Here is a 15,493-nt window from a genome sequence, read left to right as displayed (position 1 = left end):
TGGATTGGCCCGAACCCGAGCGGGTTAGCCCAATTGACATCCCTAAGAATAACTCCCTTTTTCACGCTACTAAAAAAACTACACAATGCAACAAAAAGATCGGATAAGAACATTTTTAATGCTAATAAGGATGCTAATTTAAATGTCTAATTATACTACCATTATTTTATATAGTATCCTTTTTATTGGTGGTGTTCCAATTAAAATTAGAAGACATAAATAAAAACATTAATAATAATAAATACTCCCTCCGTCTACAAAAAAGAGATCACGTTTGTCATTTTGGGACGTCCACAAAAAATAGATCACTTTCTAAAAATGGAAAGTTTATCTCTCATACTTTTCCCACTTTTTCTTCCCTCTCTCATACTTTACTCACTTTTTCTCCCTATCTCTCTTACTTTACCTACTTTTTCTCCTCATCTCTCTTACTTTACCAATTCTACATTAAAACTCGTACTGAACAACAATAGATCTATTGTTTATGGACGGAGGGAGTATGTCAGAACGTAGTTCATGACCACATGACAAACTATAATGTAGAAAATATATAATTCCTGCTGCAGTTGATATACATCAATTCCTATTAAAGTGCCATGTGTAAGGAACTATAAACCAATTCGGTTAGTTCAGTTATAATCGATGATCGATCGGTTAGACCCGGTCGATTAATTAAGTAACTGAACTGAAGATCGGATCATTCCGATTAATTTTTTTATGGAATTTTGGAGTTGGTTAACCGATATGTCGATTCAGTTATTAACCGAACCGACCGAATACCCACCCCTAGTGAGGATGTTAATGGTCAACAGATATACACACGCACGCATAAATCCAAAACGTTCATATTGAGAAATGTGATCAAAATACCGAAGTCCGATGTGTATATAGATGTGTACTGGTTTTAATTAAGAGATGGTTGGTGCATTTTTCTAAGGGGAAGGCTGGTGGTGGGTTTAGAATTCTTTATTCAATTCCTATTAAAGTGCCATGTGTAAGGATGGTTAATGGTCAACAGATATACACACGCACGCATAAATCCAAACGTTCATATTGAGAAATGTGATCAAAATAACGAAGTCCAATGTGTATATAGATGTGTACTGGTTTTAATTAAAAGATGGTTGGTGCATTTTTCTAAGGGGAAGGCTGGTGGTGGGTTTAGAATTCTTTATTCTTACAAATAAATTGTTACTCCTACATTAGGGCGTGTTTGGTTGGTGGTGGGTTTAGAATTCTTTATTCTTACAAATAAATTGTTACTCCTACATTAGGGCGTGTTTGGTTTTGATGCAATGGTATCATGAGGAGCCAAGCCGATAAAGTTTTGGAATGACCTTTTCTTGTATAAATGTTTTCAAGATGTTAGTCATTTACAGTTGTTTATTACTCCTTCCGTCAATGAATAAGAGCCTCGTTCACTTTTTTGCACTTGTTTTATGAAAATGATTATAAATAATTAAAGTGGAGAAATGATAAAGTAAGATAGAGAATAATGTAAATAAGATTCTTGTCTACATTATTCTCTATCTTACTTTATCATTTCTCCACTTAACCTATTTATTATCATTTTTACAAAATAAGTGTAAAAAAGTGAACGAGACTATTATTCGTGGACGGGGGGAGTATTATGTTTGGATCGTCATTTTTAACCCACGGAAATGTTTTAAAATTTAGCCATATCCTCAATTTATTTGTAGATTTCCACATATGCCCTTGTGAAAGCTTTCTTATGTCCAATTTCCAAAACAATTGATTATCATCCATTTGCATACCTGCTGTCTTTAATGAATTTAATAGTATGGATAAATTATGGACAAAATCATAGGCGTATAGAATAATCACATTTGAAATTATTTAGGGAGTAGTACATTTTTATGATATTTTTATCTTTTTTTTTCAAAATTTCACCTAAAGATATTTTTGTCCATTAATTATATTCATAAACATGCACAAATTAGAGAATACGTACGTGAAACAATATTCAATCATTTATTGGGTATAATTTTTGTGATTTTAGTTTCCGTTAATTTTCTAAGTACTTTTTTTCTTCTTTCTTGTTTTTTCTATTATTCTTTATTCTTATTTTTTTCACATGAGTAATAGTTTGTTAATGTAATTATACATTAATAATAGGAGTAATAAATATGCATTTAATTAATTAACACATAAGGGTAGAATTATACTCTCTCTGTCCGCAAAAAATAGTCTCACTTGTTGATGACACGAATCTTAATGAATAATTGGTAAAGTAGGAGACAATGAAAAAAAGTATGTAAAGTAAGAGAGATAAGAGAAAAAGTGGACAAAGTATGAGAGAAAAGAAAAAAGTGGATGAAGTATAAAAAATAAACTTTTCATTTTAGAAAATGAGACTATTTTTTTCTCAGAGTGAGTATAATTTTGCATTAAAATGTATTTACTTTCATTAAGAAGTTAGATGATATGAAAATAAAATTTCAGTGACGTGTAAACATAGAATTAATGTGAGCGTAATAAAAAAAATGTAACGAAAATTATTGTCTCTGTCCCCATTAAATGTTTCATATTTCCTTATTTAGATGGCCTTCATAAATGTCTCATTTCATTTTTACTACTCTCTCCGTCCTACAAAAGATGTCACACTTGTGGGACGGCACGGGATTTTAGGAAGTTTTTGGTTTGTATGTTAAATGGAGAGAGAAAATATAATTTTTATATTCATGTGAGAGAAACTTTTTCCAAAAAAGAAAATGTGACATCTTTTCTGAGACAAACTAAAAATGAAAGTGTGACATCTTTTGTGGGACTAAGGGAGTACTACTTTAGTAAATGAACCATACATTCCACTAACTCATTCTATTCACAAGTATTATAAAACCAATATATAAAATTAGGGTCTACATTCCAAGAACGACAAAATGTCACAAACGGAAAAGTTACTACCTCCGTCCCCCAAATTTTGACACAGTTTACTATTTTAGTCCGTCCCTGAAAATTTGACACATTTCACTTTTTACCATTTTTTGTAGTGGATCTCATATTCCACTAACTCATTCCCACTCATATTTTATTATAAATCTAATACTTTAAAAGTAGGACCCACATCCCACCAACTTTTTCAACTCACTTTCCATTATATTTCTTAAAACCCGTGCCGGATCAAAGTGTGTCAAAATTTGGGGGACGGAGGTAATAATTTGCTATTTGGATTCGAATTAATATCAAATGGCTGTTTCATTCAAATATTAAACTGACGAGGCCCTGAAAAGTTAACCACTGCCACCATTTATTGCATGAAAATGAATCATGCAGAAATAAATATTTTCTAAATAAATTATACAGACCCTATTATTAGATGGCATCATATATTATACCCAAAACGAAGTCAGACGTAAAACATACTCCATATATGATGTATAATTTGTTTATTAAGATAATTCAGTCATAATTGTTTATATTATTGTGTAATAAAATCTGAATGCAGTGATCATCCAATTTTTATTTTTATTTTACTTTTCATAATGTCGCCTTGTGTTTTAGTAATTCGTAAACTATTAACTATGCATGATGACAAGTGAGTAAAATCAAAGGAACCAATTTTATTAAAACATATAAATCCAAACATGATCAAACCTTATTAATGAAACATAACAAAACAGCATGAAGCCAGAGGATACAACCCTAAAATGTTTGATCAATTGGTATCGATATTGAGTCATCACATATCAATCCAGAGTGACTCGTTGGTGTAGGTTACATAAAGCGTGTACTCGAGAATGCTATAGTTCGCCTCCGGATCGTGCAAATAAGTAGTCGTAATGGCATGTCCCCGGGCGGATCGGAAGACGCCGGTGCCTCCGATAATAGACAGCTCGCGCGACGCCTCTCTCACCGGATTCCTTCCGGCAATGGTCACCGTGCTCCCGCTGAACTCTCCCGACGTTATGTAGAAGTTCATGTTGATGGTCACGGCCTGGATTTCGAGCCCCGAGGAGGCGGTGGTGCCCTGCACCCGGGCGATTTGCGGGGCGGTGATGTCTGGATCCGCCGTGGCGAGGTCGTCGAAGACGTTGACCAGGCCGAAGCTGGTGGGGGAGGTGTCGGTGATGGAGGCGTTGGCCACGCGGTATAAGGTGGCGTCAACGCCGGCTCGGACGTCGTGGACGTAGAAATGGAGCTTTGCGATGCTCTCGCTGCCTCGGACGGCGGTACGGACCCATGATTCTCCGGTGGGGATTTGGTTTCTTGCGTGTGTGGCGATGAGGAGATAGGAGATGATTGAGAGGAGGAAAAGGGTGGTTTGGTTCTTCATCTTTGTTTTCTTTTGCAAATAAGATTGTAGCTAGTGAGAGTTGGATGTGTTGAACAAGCGTGATTGTGTGTGTATATATAGAGCATGATTATATCGAAGAGGAAATTTCCAAGTTGTTGGTAGATTCATTTTGATCTCCTTGGCATAGGATACCATCACTTTCGACGTAATTAAATACTCCCTCCCCGACTACCATTAGAAATACTAGTTTACCATAGTAGTCCGTCAACGATTAGAAATCCCGGTTCACTTTTATTTTAGTAAATGGTAGGTGGACAACACATTTCACTAACTCATTAAAAACTACGTAAAAATGAATCTCATATTTTATTATTTTTTTCACCAACTTTCCTTTATGTTTCTTAAAATCTGAGCCGGACTTAAAAAAAGACTTCCTAACAAGGTCAGACACAAGGAGTAGTGTCCAAATTTTGTTTTAACATATTTTTATCTCGATAGACCATAAACCAAAAGTTACTAACTCCAGTCTCTCTGTAGATGAGTCATTTCTTCTTCTTTTTTGGTAAAAAAACAAACATATTTCTTCCTCTAATTACTTTAGTTTCTCTTACTTTATTCTCGCTACATCTATTTACATTTTTTCATTCCTACTTTATTCTTCATTTACTTAACTCACTTTTAAGACAAGTTTTTAATTCTGTACCAAAAAAAAGTCTCTACTACATAGGGACGGAGTGAGTATTATTCTCAAAAGATCATAAGATTGATAGACCAGGTTTATTGGATCTTGCATATTTTTGGACTAAAATTTGACTTCCTGGATAATTTTCCAAGTACTAATACTAAGTGTGAGGTAAAACGAGTCTAAGGTTCAAAATTAAAAGGGAATGACTACAAAATTAAAGTTATTAGTTAGACACAAGGTGTAAAGCTCGATTATTAGTGGGTAAAGGAATTGACTTAGTTTTGGTAACTAGCGTTTGTAATGCAAGACATAAAATAAACTGAAAAGATAGAAAGATAAAATTAAACAACCTGACCAAAGCAAAGGAAGTGAGAGTAATTTAATGACTTAGGGTGAACTAATAAAATTGCATAATAAAAAGTGACAAGTACAAAATAATTCCCTATTTTCTATCTACAAAAGTGACAAATAATTCAAGGGGGCAATTAAAATAACTGCTACGTACTGCACGCTAAAGTACAAATGTTTCATTAACTTCCTACTGACTTTTCTTTACAATAAAAAATGAAATTAATAAAGCTAAAATTAGATAGTCAAATAAAGTTTTTAATTCAGTAAAAAGAAACTATGCAACTGAAATTTGTTAAGGCTGAATGCGATGAGCAAATAAAATGCGACGAATATTAAGAAGCTAACATAAAACTGAAATGTGGATATAAAATATTTTTCTTTTCTTTTTTAAATCTTTAAAACTAAGTATCAAATTTAAGAACGAAATTTAATCTCGAAGAAATCTGGAAACAAGCTTGACCAAACAACCATGGAATGGAAATATCGAAATCACACAAAAACAAGTTAAGAAAATAGTATTTAAATTTTTTTTGTTGTTTTCCTTGGGAGATTTTCCGAATACCACAAACTACAAACTCCGGTTTATGCTAGTTGAGTCATTTCATTTTCTGCATCCGTTTTAGAAAAAATGATAGTACTCCCTCGTCCACCATTTAAAGAGTCATTTTGATTCGGTACAGATTTTAAGAAATTGTTTGACTTTATGAAGAATAGTAAAGGGAGAAAGTGGGTGGAATTTGGGATATATTTAAAGTAATAATTTTATATTGGACTGTGAGTGTAAAAAGTTGGTGGGATGTAAGGTCCGCATACTAAAAGTGGAAATAAGTAAATGGTTTTATAAATCGTGGACAAACCAAAATGACAAATTAATGATTCTTTAAATGGTGATTGGAGGGAGTATAAAGTGGAGAGAAAGTAAGATAGAATAAAATATGAAATAATATAATAAAGTAGAAAGATGAAAAGACAAATATAACTGATAAGAGATGAATTACTTTTTATTTAAAAAAAACACAACTGTAATTTAAGTTGTATGAGCTGTATAAACTTTATATTCTAATGCCGGCAGTTCAACACTTGCACAATAATTTGTGTTGATATATAATATGCCGCATATGTTTTTCATTGATGATAAATTATGTAATTTAAGTTGTTTATACCAGCCATTTTATGTATCACCAATTCACCATACAAGAAAACAAACATCCTTCACGTGATAAAACTGATCTTTTCTGTACGGTACACTTACTAATTTAAATGGACAGATACAAAAATATTATACACTCTCAAGATCCGTTTTCTTCTATATTTAATTTTCATTATAAATAAGTAGTATTTCACTGTCAAGATTCGTTTTCTAACTTACTTTTCTATAAATAATTAAATATACTCCCTCCGTTCCATAGTAATGGAGGCGTTTCTTTTCGACACGAAGATTAAGAAAAATTATGTTAGGTGAGTTAAGTAAAGAGAGAATAAAGTGGAAAATGAAAAGGGTAGAGAGATGAAGAGAGAAAAAAGTAAGAGAGAGTAAAGTAGGTATGGAAAAATGTGTTGACTTTTACTATAAAGGGAAATGACTCTATTACTATAGAACATACCAAAATGGCAAAATGACTCTATTACTATGAAACAGATGGAGTATTAACTTTGAATTGGATATGATTTAAAAAGTTAATAAAATTAAAATTTTAATTTTATACAGGGATATTGGCATTTGACACCTAATATCATCAGTAACTTATAAAAAGTTGAGTTTTTCCTATGAACTTTGAAATTGATAAATAATATCACAAACTTTACCTCGCTAATGAAAAATATTTTGGCAAATAATATAATTTTTTTCGTAATTTCTCGACAACAACTTCGAGAGTTTCTAGATTTTCAATCAGCTTTGAGAATAGTTTTTCTTGAAGCACACCCTTCAAATTTGTTATTCAATCTATTAATATAGCTGAAATTTTTTCATTGGTGGAAAATAACAAACTGGGGATAAAGTTCGTGATATTATTTGTCAATTTTAAAGTTTGTGGGAAAAATCCAACTTTTTGAAAGTTATATGATATTAGGTGCCAATATCTTTTTTATATATTAATTTTATAATAAATCACTAACAAACTTAATTTTATTTTATAAGTGACAAATTTTCAAGGACGGACCGAGGAATTCAAAATTATTTGCTAAGTATTAGCGAGCTATGATTCTATAATTCAAAGAGTACGTGTATATGTGTAAGATTATTGGAGTGGTAAACAAAACATAATCCTTAATTATAGTTATTGAATTAATTGGAGTATCCATAATTAGGCCTGCTTATTCGGCCGGTTCCGGTTCTAACCGGACCGGTTGACCGGTTAACCGGTTTTAAATTTTCATAAATTCAAGAACCGGAACTGGAACCGGAACCGATCGGTTCCGGTTTGGAACCGGTCGATTTCGGTTCCGAACCGGAACCGATGTGTAATTTTAATCCGAATTTATTTATAATTTTAAATAGTTCAATACTAAAAAAATAATAATCCAACATCTAGAATTATAACAAATAATACCTAAAAATTAAAATAAATACACAAAATACAAACCAACAATACAATAATATTCATATATGGATAAGAGTGATGCCAAGTGTAGTAGGTCGGGTCGGACTAGTTTATGTTAGCAATTTTTTACTAATACAAAAATAGGAGTTCTAAACTTTAGCAATTTTTTTTAAAAAAATGAGTTTTAAAATTGAATTTCATTTTCCCTTTTTTGGCTAAACATAGTATTCATTGGAATTTCCAATACTAATTGATATTGTCGTGACTATTTGGTTTATACCGGAACACTTAATAAATTATTCACAAATATGTTAAAATCGTATGTTAAATGAATTGTTACATAAATTTGTAATAAATATATCATATGAAATGATATTGTATTTGTATAAGTTCTTTTGAAAACTAAAAACAAACTTATGATGTTCTACTCATTGTAGTTAGTTCATAAAAAATGGATTAGGGAAATAATTGTAGATTTAAAGTATCACAAATTAAACATTTAAATCTAAAAATCACTCAATGTTTCAAACTATTTTACTTTAATTCAAAAATAATTCAATAAATTAGATTTTTTAGTATATTAAATTATAAAAAAATAAAATTGAATTATAATCCGGTTCCCGGTTAGGAACCGGTCGGTTCCGGTTTCGAACCAGAACCGGTGTTATTTAAAAAGTTGGAACCGGTACCGGAACCGGAACCGGATTTTCCGGTTCCGGTTCCTCAATTAACCGGTCGGTTCCGGTTCCGATTCCGGTTAACCGAGAACCGGAGAACCGTTTAAGCACCCCTATCCATAATATGTTTATAAGAGCAATGTAATTTACTATGTGATTTCATCAGTGTTCGTGTTATAATATGTTGCATTTGCTTTATTTATTACTCCACGTCATAATAAACTCACACCCGTCATACGTCCCCGAAATATAATAAATCAGTGTATTCTTGTTGTAATTTGTAGTTTTGGGGCAATAAATAAACCTATTATGTTCATAAAATAAATAAATATTGTGCTCTAAATTACGATTAAGATTTTAGATTTTTTAATCTACATCACTCTTTTTAAATTTTGCCGTAGACGTCTCTCCATTTGATTTGGCGAAGTTATGCGCTTATGGCCGGCATATTTTCTATGGAGTTAATGAATATTATTCCTTCCTTAAATAGGAATTGGATCAAAATATAATATTCCAAATATCTATAATCGGAGTTTTTCAAGTCTAAACTCAGCCGTGGGGGACCCGATCCGATCCTACCCATTGACGGAATATACCTTACGGTACGTCATAATAAATGGGCCCTAGACCTGTAATTGTTTGATGGGCCATAATTGACAGCTCATTGGCCCAAAATAATGTATTTTCTCTTTTTTTTCTTCTTTTCGACGGGTAACAGAATTAAATTTAAACACGCGCCACAATGGACTTGAACCCGAGATTTTTGGCCTCAATATAGTATTATTTTCTCTTCATATTCAATACAATGGTATTTTCTCTTCATTTATAAAATAATTAAGAACAATAAATATAGAATTTTAAAAATACACGTGACACAAACCAAGTACTGAACTAGAAGGGTAAACACAATTTTGAAATGTATAATTTCGTGTATCGAGTTTATATTTTTTAATGACATTCTTAGCTAGGATATTTAATTTCATGAAATTTATGAAATTGTCAAGCTTGTTTTTCGTGATTCTTTTGATCTTCAAATTAAATTATCGACGTGCTGGAATATATCGAGAAAGTTGAAAAAAATATAAATATAATAAAAAGTGTAACTAACTCAACTCGAAAGCACTAATCTGCGTACAATCATATATCTAACATTTTCATCAATACACGATCGATATGCATGTATTGTAATCTAATATAAAGGTATAATATTTGTGAATCAAATTTAGCACGCAAACACATCAATTCACCAATATCAACAATTGTCAATGTCCATATAGGCTGACTGAGAAATTATATAAACCCAATTGTATGCATTTAAATCACATTAAAAATATGACAGTGACATATTTTTGATAAAAATATATCAAGTGATTGGCATCTTAAGAATTAATGGGATCTAAATCTTAAATAAATCAAGCAACTATGGCCAAGTTCATACGTAACATACATGAAAAAAATATTCACTTAATTCCTCCAACAAACAAGGTTGAATTTTATCTAATCGGCCACCAGATCCTACTGAACCCACTTCCATCAAAATTTATACAGCCTCTTCGTCTAGCCGACTAGCAAGACAAATTACATTTTTGGTTTATTGAACATGTATCATGCGAGAAATATATTTTATTATTCTAGTAATTAAAATTGATGGGTATGTTTCATTATTTTAATTTCCATAGCCACAGGGTTGTATTGCAATCTCTACTGGACTTCTCTAAAAATCTAACTACAATAAAAATGACACTGAAAAGAACTTTATTCGCTGCTAGAGTTTTGATATAGTAGTAGGCGAGAGTATAAATTAGTAGGGGAAAGAGACATTAAGTGCATGTTTGCAACTATAATGAGATTATCTAAAAAGTAATACTCCTATGAGTCTATGACCCAACACTAACAGGACAAGGAGTACTAATTAATATTATCTGTTCTTTTCTTTGAAATCTCTATGAGATACGATCCTCACATACGTCTTGTCTTTCCTGATTAAATTATACATAGCATATTATTAGATTGACATTATACATGTGTATAACATATATAATACAAAGTGGTAATATAACTAAGTATTTTTTTTATATAGTAGTAATTGTTTTTGTAATCCAATTCGTAATCTTATTCAAACTTAAGAATATCGAACATGACCGAAACCAAAGGATTAAACCTTATTAATAAGACATTGATAATACAATGCTTGTTATGCCAACATATATATATAAGTATAAATATTTTACATGCCACTCCATAGTGCGACATTTGAGTACGTGACATAAACCGTATACTCAAGAATGCTATAATTCGCCTCCGAATCGTGCAAATAAGTAGTCGTAACGGCATATCCCCGGGCGAATCGGAAGGCTCCAGTGCCTCCAATCACCGGCAGCTCGCGCGACGCCTCTGTCACGGGATTCCTTCCCGCAATGCTCACCGTGCTCCCGCTGAACTCTCCCGACGTTATGTAGAAGTTCATGTTGATGGCGACGGCCTGGTTTACGAGGTCCGCGGAGGTGCTGGTGCCCTGCGCCCGGGCGACTTGCTCGCCGTTTATGTCGGGCTCCGCGGTGATGAGGTCGTCGAAGACGTTGACCGAGCCGAAGCTGGTGGGGGAGGTGGCGGTGATGGAGGAGTTGGCCACGCGGTATAAGGTGGCGTTTTCACCTGCTCGGACGTCGTGGATGTAGAAATGGAGCTGTGTTATGTTCTCGCTGCCTCGGACGATGGTACGGACCCATGATTTTCCGGCAGCGGCGGCGGCTGTGGGGATTTGTTTTCTTGCTTGTGTGGCGATGAGGAGATAGGAGATTATTGAGAGGAGAAAAAGGGTGGTGTGGTTCTTCATCTTTTTTTTTTTTTGGTTCTTGAAGATTGGAGTGTTGAAGAAGGATGATTGTGTGTGTGTGTATATATATGGAGTTGGAGTTGAAATTTCGAACTAGAAGTTGCCTGTTTCATTTTGAAATGTTTGGCTTTTGATGACAAGTTGGATTAGAAAATATGGTACTACTACTATTCAAGTACTACTATAGTAGTTAGGCGGAAATTTTGGTTTAACTTGGTTCAATAATATATTTAGTATTCAAACATGAATTTGGTTTTGAATCTTGGTACGCAACAACATTAATCAATTTGACTAGTCTGTATATATACTTTTCCTTATTGATTGTTAGAAAATTATAAACTACTAGTATTTGATAACAAGGATTAATTAAATTAAGAATTAAGAAACTAAGTCTGCTCTTAACTATCTAATCCATCCATTAGCGGCTGCTGCCGACAGCCGTTTGTTTCGGTGCTCTGTAGCAAAACCAGCGACGGAACTACGTAGGGAACAAGCCCCCGCGCCTGCCTTTTTCCTCCTACCGACATCCGCCCCAGATTAAGCCCTGCACTCCAACCGTCCAGACTGCACAGAATTCGCCGCCGCCGCTGATTCTGTGAAATTGAAAAATTATTGGAGAAGATGAGACTTGGGCTTATAAGTTTTGGGCCATTTATATAATTGTTGGCTAATTTTAATTTTTGGATATAATAAACTAATAATGCCCTTGATATAATTAGCCGATTTCGATAAAAATTTGATGGCTATGTAAATGTTTATAATTTTATCAAATAAAATAATCTTAAGTGCAGTGTACTGCAATACTTCTCATGTTCTTTATAAATTTTGTTTACTCCCAAACCTCCTAATTTGCTTGGTACTTGGATTCAGATCACTTGGTGGTTTGATAGAATTAGAATTAGTATTATAAAATTATTGCAAGTGTCATGCAAGTAGTAGTTAATAAACTTATTAGCATGTGAAATTTATTTAAGAGATATTTGTAAAATAGATCACTTAGTGGTTTGGTAAAATTAGAATTAGTAGTATAAAATTATTTGCAAGTGTTATGCAAATAGTTGTTAATAAATTTATTAGTACGTGAAACTTATTTAAGATATATTTTTAAAATAGAAAGGAGATAGAATGAATTAATAATATATTACTTGTATACATTGAGAAATAGTAATTATTCAAAAAAAAAAAACAGAATGAGACTATTATTAAGCGATTTCAAGACATAGCGATTTGTCGAAAACAGTACCCTTCGCGAATTGGAGTCTCATTTTTTTTATTTTGGTCTGTCCACGAATAGGAGTTTCGGTTCATAATTACTATAAATGGAAAAGAGACATACATTCCACTAACTCAATCCACTCACATTTCATTTAAAACTACTAATATATACAAGTGAGACTCATATTCCACTAACTTTCTTCCACCCACTTTTCTTAACATTTCTTAAAACCCGAGCCGGGAGAAATGAGACTCCTATTCGCGGACTGAGGAATGTCATCTAGTGTGTCGTAAAAGCTGTACATGTGACATCTCTGACCTGAATCATACACTACTTTGTATATTGGTATATTTTATTATTATTTATATAATTAAGATATTATATTGGTATCATAAAGTGTAATATTATTTGATGAATTGAGATAGATCGGGTTAATATAATTAATGGTCTAAGATATATGTTCATGAAAGTTTTCATAAATTAAGTACAATTACATATTATTTTGCGTTTATAACATGCATTTTACTTTAAATATTAAGTGGTTAATTTATGTGTGTGCATGTGTATAATCCGTGTGTACATGGTAGTATTTTTATGCATGGAAAATATTCATAATGGATTAATGGCAGTGATTCTAAATAAATGTTACATAAATAAAATAAGTATAGCTAGTATAATTGTGCTGCATGCACGTATACACTTTGAAAAGTGCCACTAATATCTTGAGACAAATGTCAATTAGAAAAAAAATATGTAGCATGCATGGGTGTTATTTATCTAAATATAATTATCTATATTATTTTATGGGGAGGAGAGAGAATAATAAATAGTATGGTTTCACATTTTATTAAGAACGAAGGTTGAGAAATAAGAATGAGAATAAGAGAACAAAAGGGAGTGTAACAAATTTATTTCCGGGGAGTCAGTATTGATCATATAGCATCATAAGATGGAATCAGAGGTATAGATTAAAATACCTATCATATATAATGTGTTGTGTGTATAAATTACATTTTTAAATTTATGTGTGTTATTGTTACATAGTTAATTGCTATGTATAAGAATGGAGTGAATATTTGGATTGTATGATGTGAATCTAATATAGTTATGTATTAATTGGGATTATGTTGTGGAATGTGATATGGATATATGATTGGTGCAATGGATATGTGAGTGGTGCAATTGATACGTTTTATATATTGTAAAATAATTATTTGATGGAATATGATAGAAATATGTAATCGATGCCATGAGCATGTTTATACATGATTTTGGATTTAATTGAATCATTGAATTAAAGAGGATCTGTGACAGTCTTGCCCTAGATCTGAAATCACAGTGGACATATTGGGACCTTCGGGTCAATCTATTGGGACCTACGGGTCAATCATAGTGGGAGCTACGGGTCAATCATAGTGGGACTTACGAGTCGATCATATTGGCATATTGGAAATCCCGGACAGATATCAGGTTTGATTTGTCACAGAATAATAAACTGGACAGAGAGGCATATGTATATGAATATGAAATTGTTTATGATATTTAATGTTTATGGTTATATGTGTTGCTTAGAGATTTGTTTGATAATTGTAGTGTGAATTAAAGGTGAAATTTATACACTGAGTTGTGACTCGTATAAACCACTAGTATTTTTCAGGGGCAAGATATCAATGATATAGATAGATGTTGGTTTTTGAATGTATCTGATATGAGTGTTTTATTCCACATGTGAATTAATAGCTTTAAATTTTTGGATATATTTATTTTAAGAATATACGTCAAAAGGGTTAGAGTGTGACAGTACAGACATTACATGTAAAGTTAAATATTTTAACATTATTATTATTTTAAAAATTTCAGCCCCGACTTATTTAATTTTCTGCGTTAGCAGAATTTAAAATACAATTTGGTGATTTTCATAAAGTAAACCGAATTGTATTATAATTAAAATCAAAGTAAATCAAGTTGTATTGACACGGTATGGTGCGATTTAACAAGTTAAATATTTTAACATCATTATTATTTTAAAAATTTCAGTCCGGGCATATTTAATTTCCTGCGTCACTGAGCAAAACCAAACCAATTAGCAGAATTTAAAATACAATTTGGTGATTTTCATAAAGTAAACCGAATTGTATTATAACTAAAATCAAAGTAAATCAAGTTGTATTGACCCGGTATGGTGCGATTTAACAATTGGTTTATCCATATTTGTTGATTAACCAAAAATAAATCTAAAACTACACATCATGATCACACTCATATAAAGATAGCATTCTCAAACAAAAACAACTTAAATGTATAAATATTAAAATTACACAATTAACCCATATAAATGAAAATAAAAGGTTTAAAATTAGAAAACTAAGCAAATTATGCGCAAGTATGATGACTAATTATAATTGCAGTGGGATATTTCAATTACTAACCAAGCAGAAATTGTTCATTGAGTTACCGAGTATGCATTTGACTCTTCTTCTGTACCACGATCGATGGTCAAGTCTTTCCCACAAAAAAGGCTCCACTTGCTATGATTCAATATCAGAATCCTCAATCACAAACATGCCAAATTATCAATGAAGGGTTCGTGAAAAATGCAAGCTACATCCACTATGCTATGGATATGCTCAAATCTCAATATATATTTATGCAAATTAAATCACACCCCACAATAATGGTAATGAACATATATTTGTGATTACAACAATTGTAAAAAAAACAAATACTAACCTATATTTATTCCTTCCTCATCTCATAAAACATTTTTCTCCTTCTCTTTCCTTTATCATTTATTGACCCCACAATCCACTACACAATTTCAACTATTCTTTCTTTTCTCTTTTACTTTACCAATTACACATTAAAACTCGTGTCAATCCCAAATGACCTATTTCTATGGGACAGAGAGAGTATATATGTTTTTATTGACA

The 15,493-nt window shown here is 32.2% G+C and overlaps 2 pseudogenes; both read right to left on the bottom strand.

The window, feature by feature from the left end:
* Nucleotides 1-3,561: 3,561 nt before the first annotated feature.
* Nucleotides 3,562-4,364, bottom strand: LOC125189377 (dirigent protein 22 pseudogene; annotated as a pseudogene).
* Nucleotides 4,365-10,649: 6,285 nt separating this feature from the next.
* On the bottom strand, nucleotides 10,650-11,391 carry LOC125187874 (dirigent protein 21 pseudogene; annotated as a pseudogene).
* Nucleotides 11,392-15,493: the final 4,102 nt, after the last annotated feature.

The sequence above is a fragment of the Salvia hispanica genome, chromosome 5, assembly GCF_029641045.1.
Source record: "Salvia hispanica isolate PSC_SH4W2 chromosome 5, Shi_PSC_v1, whole genome shotgun sequence".
Lineage (NCBI taxonomy): Eukaryota > Viridiplantae > Streptophyta > Magnoliopsida > Lamiales > Lamiaceae > Salvia > Salvia hispanica.
Note: the sequence above shows the minus strand (reverse complement) of the source record. Positions and strands in the feature narration are given on the sequence as shown.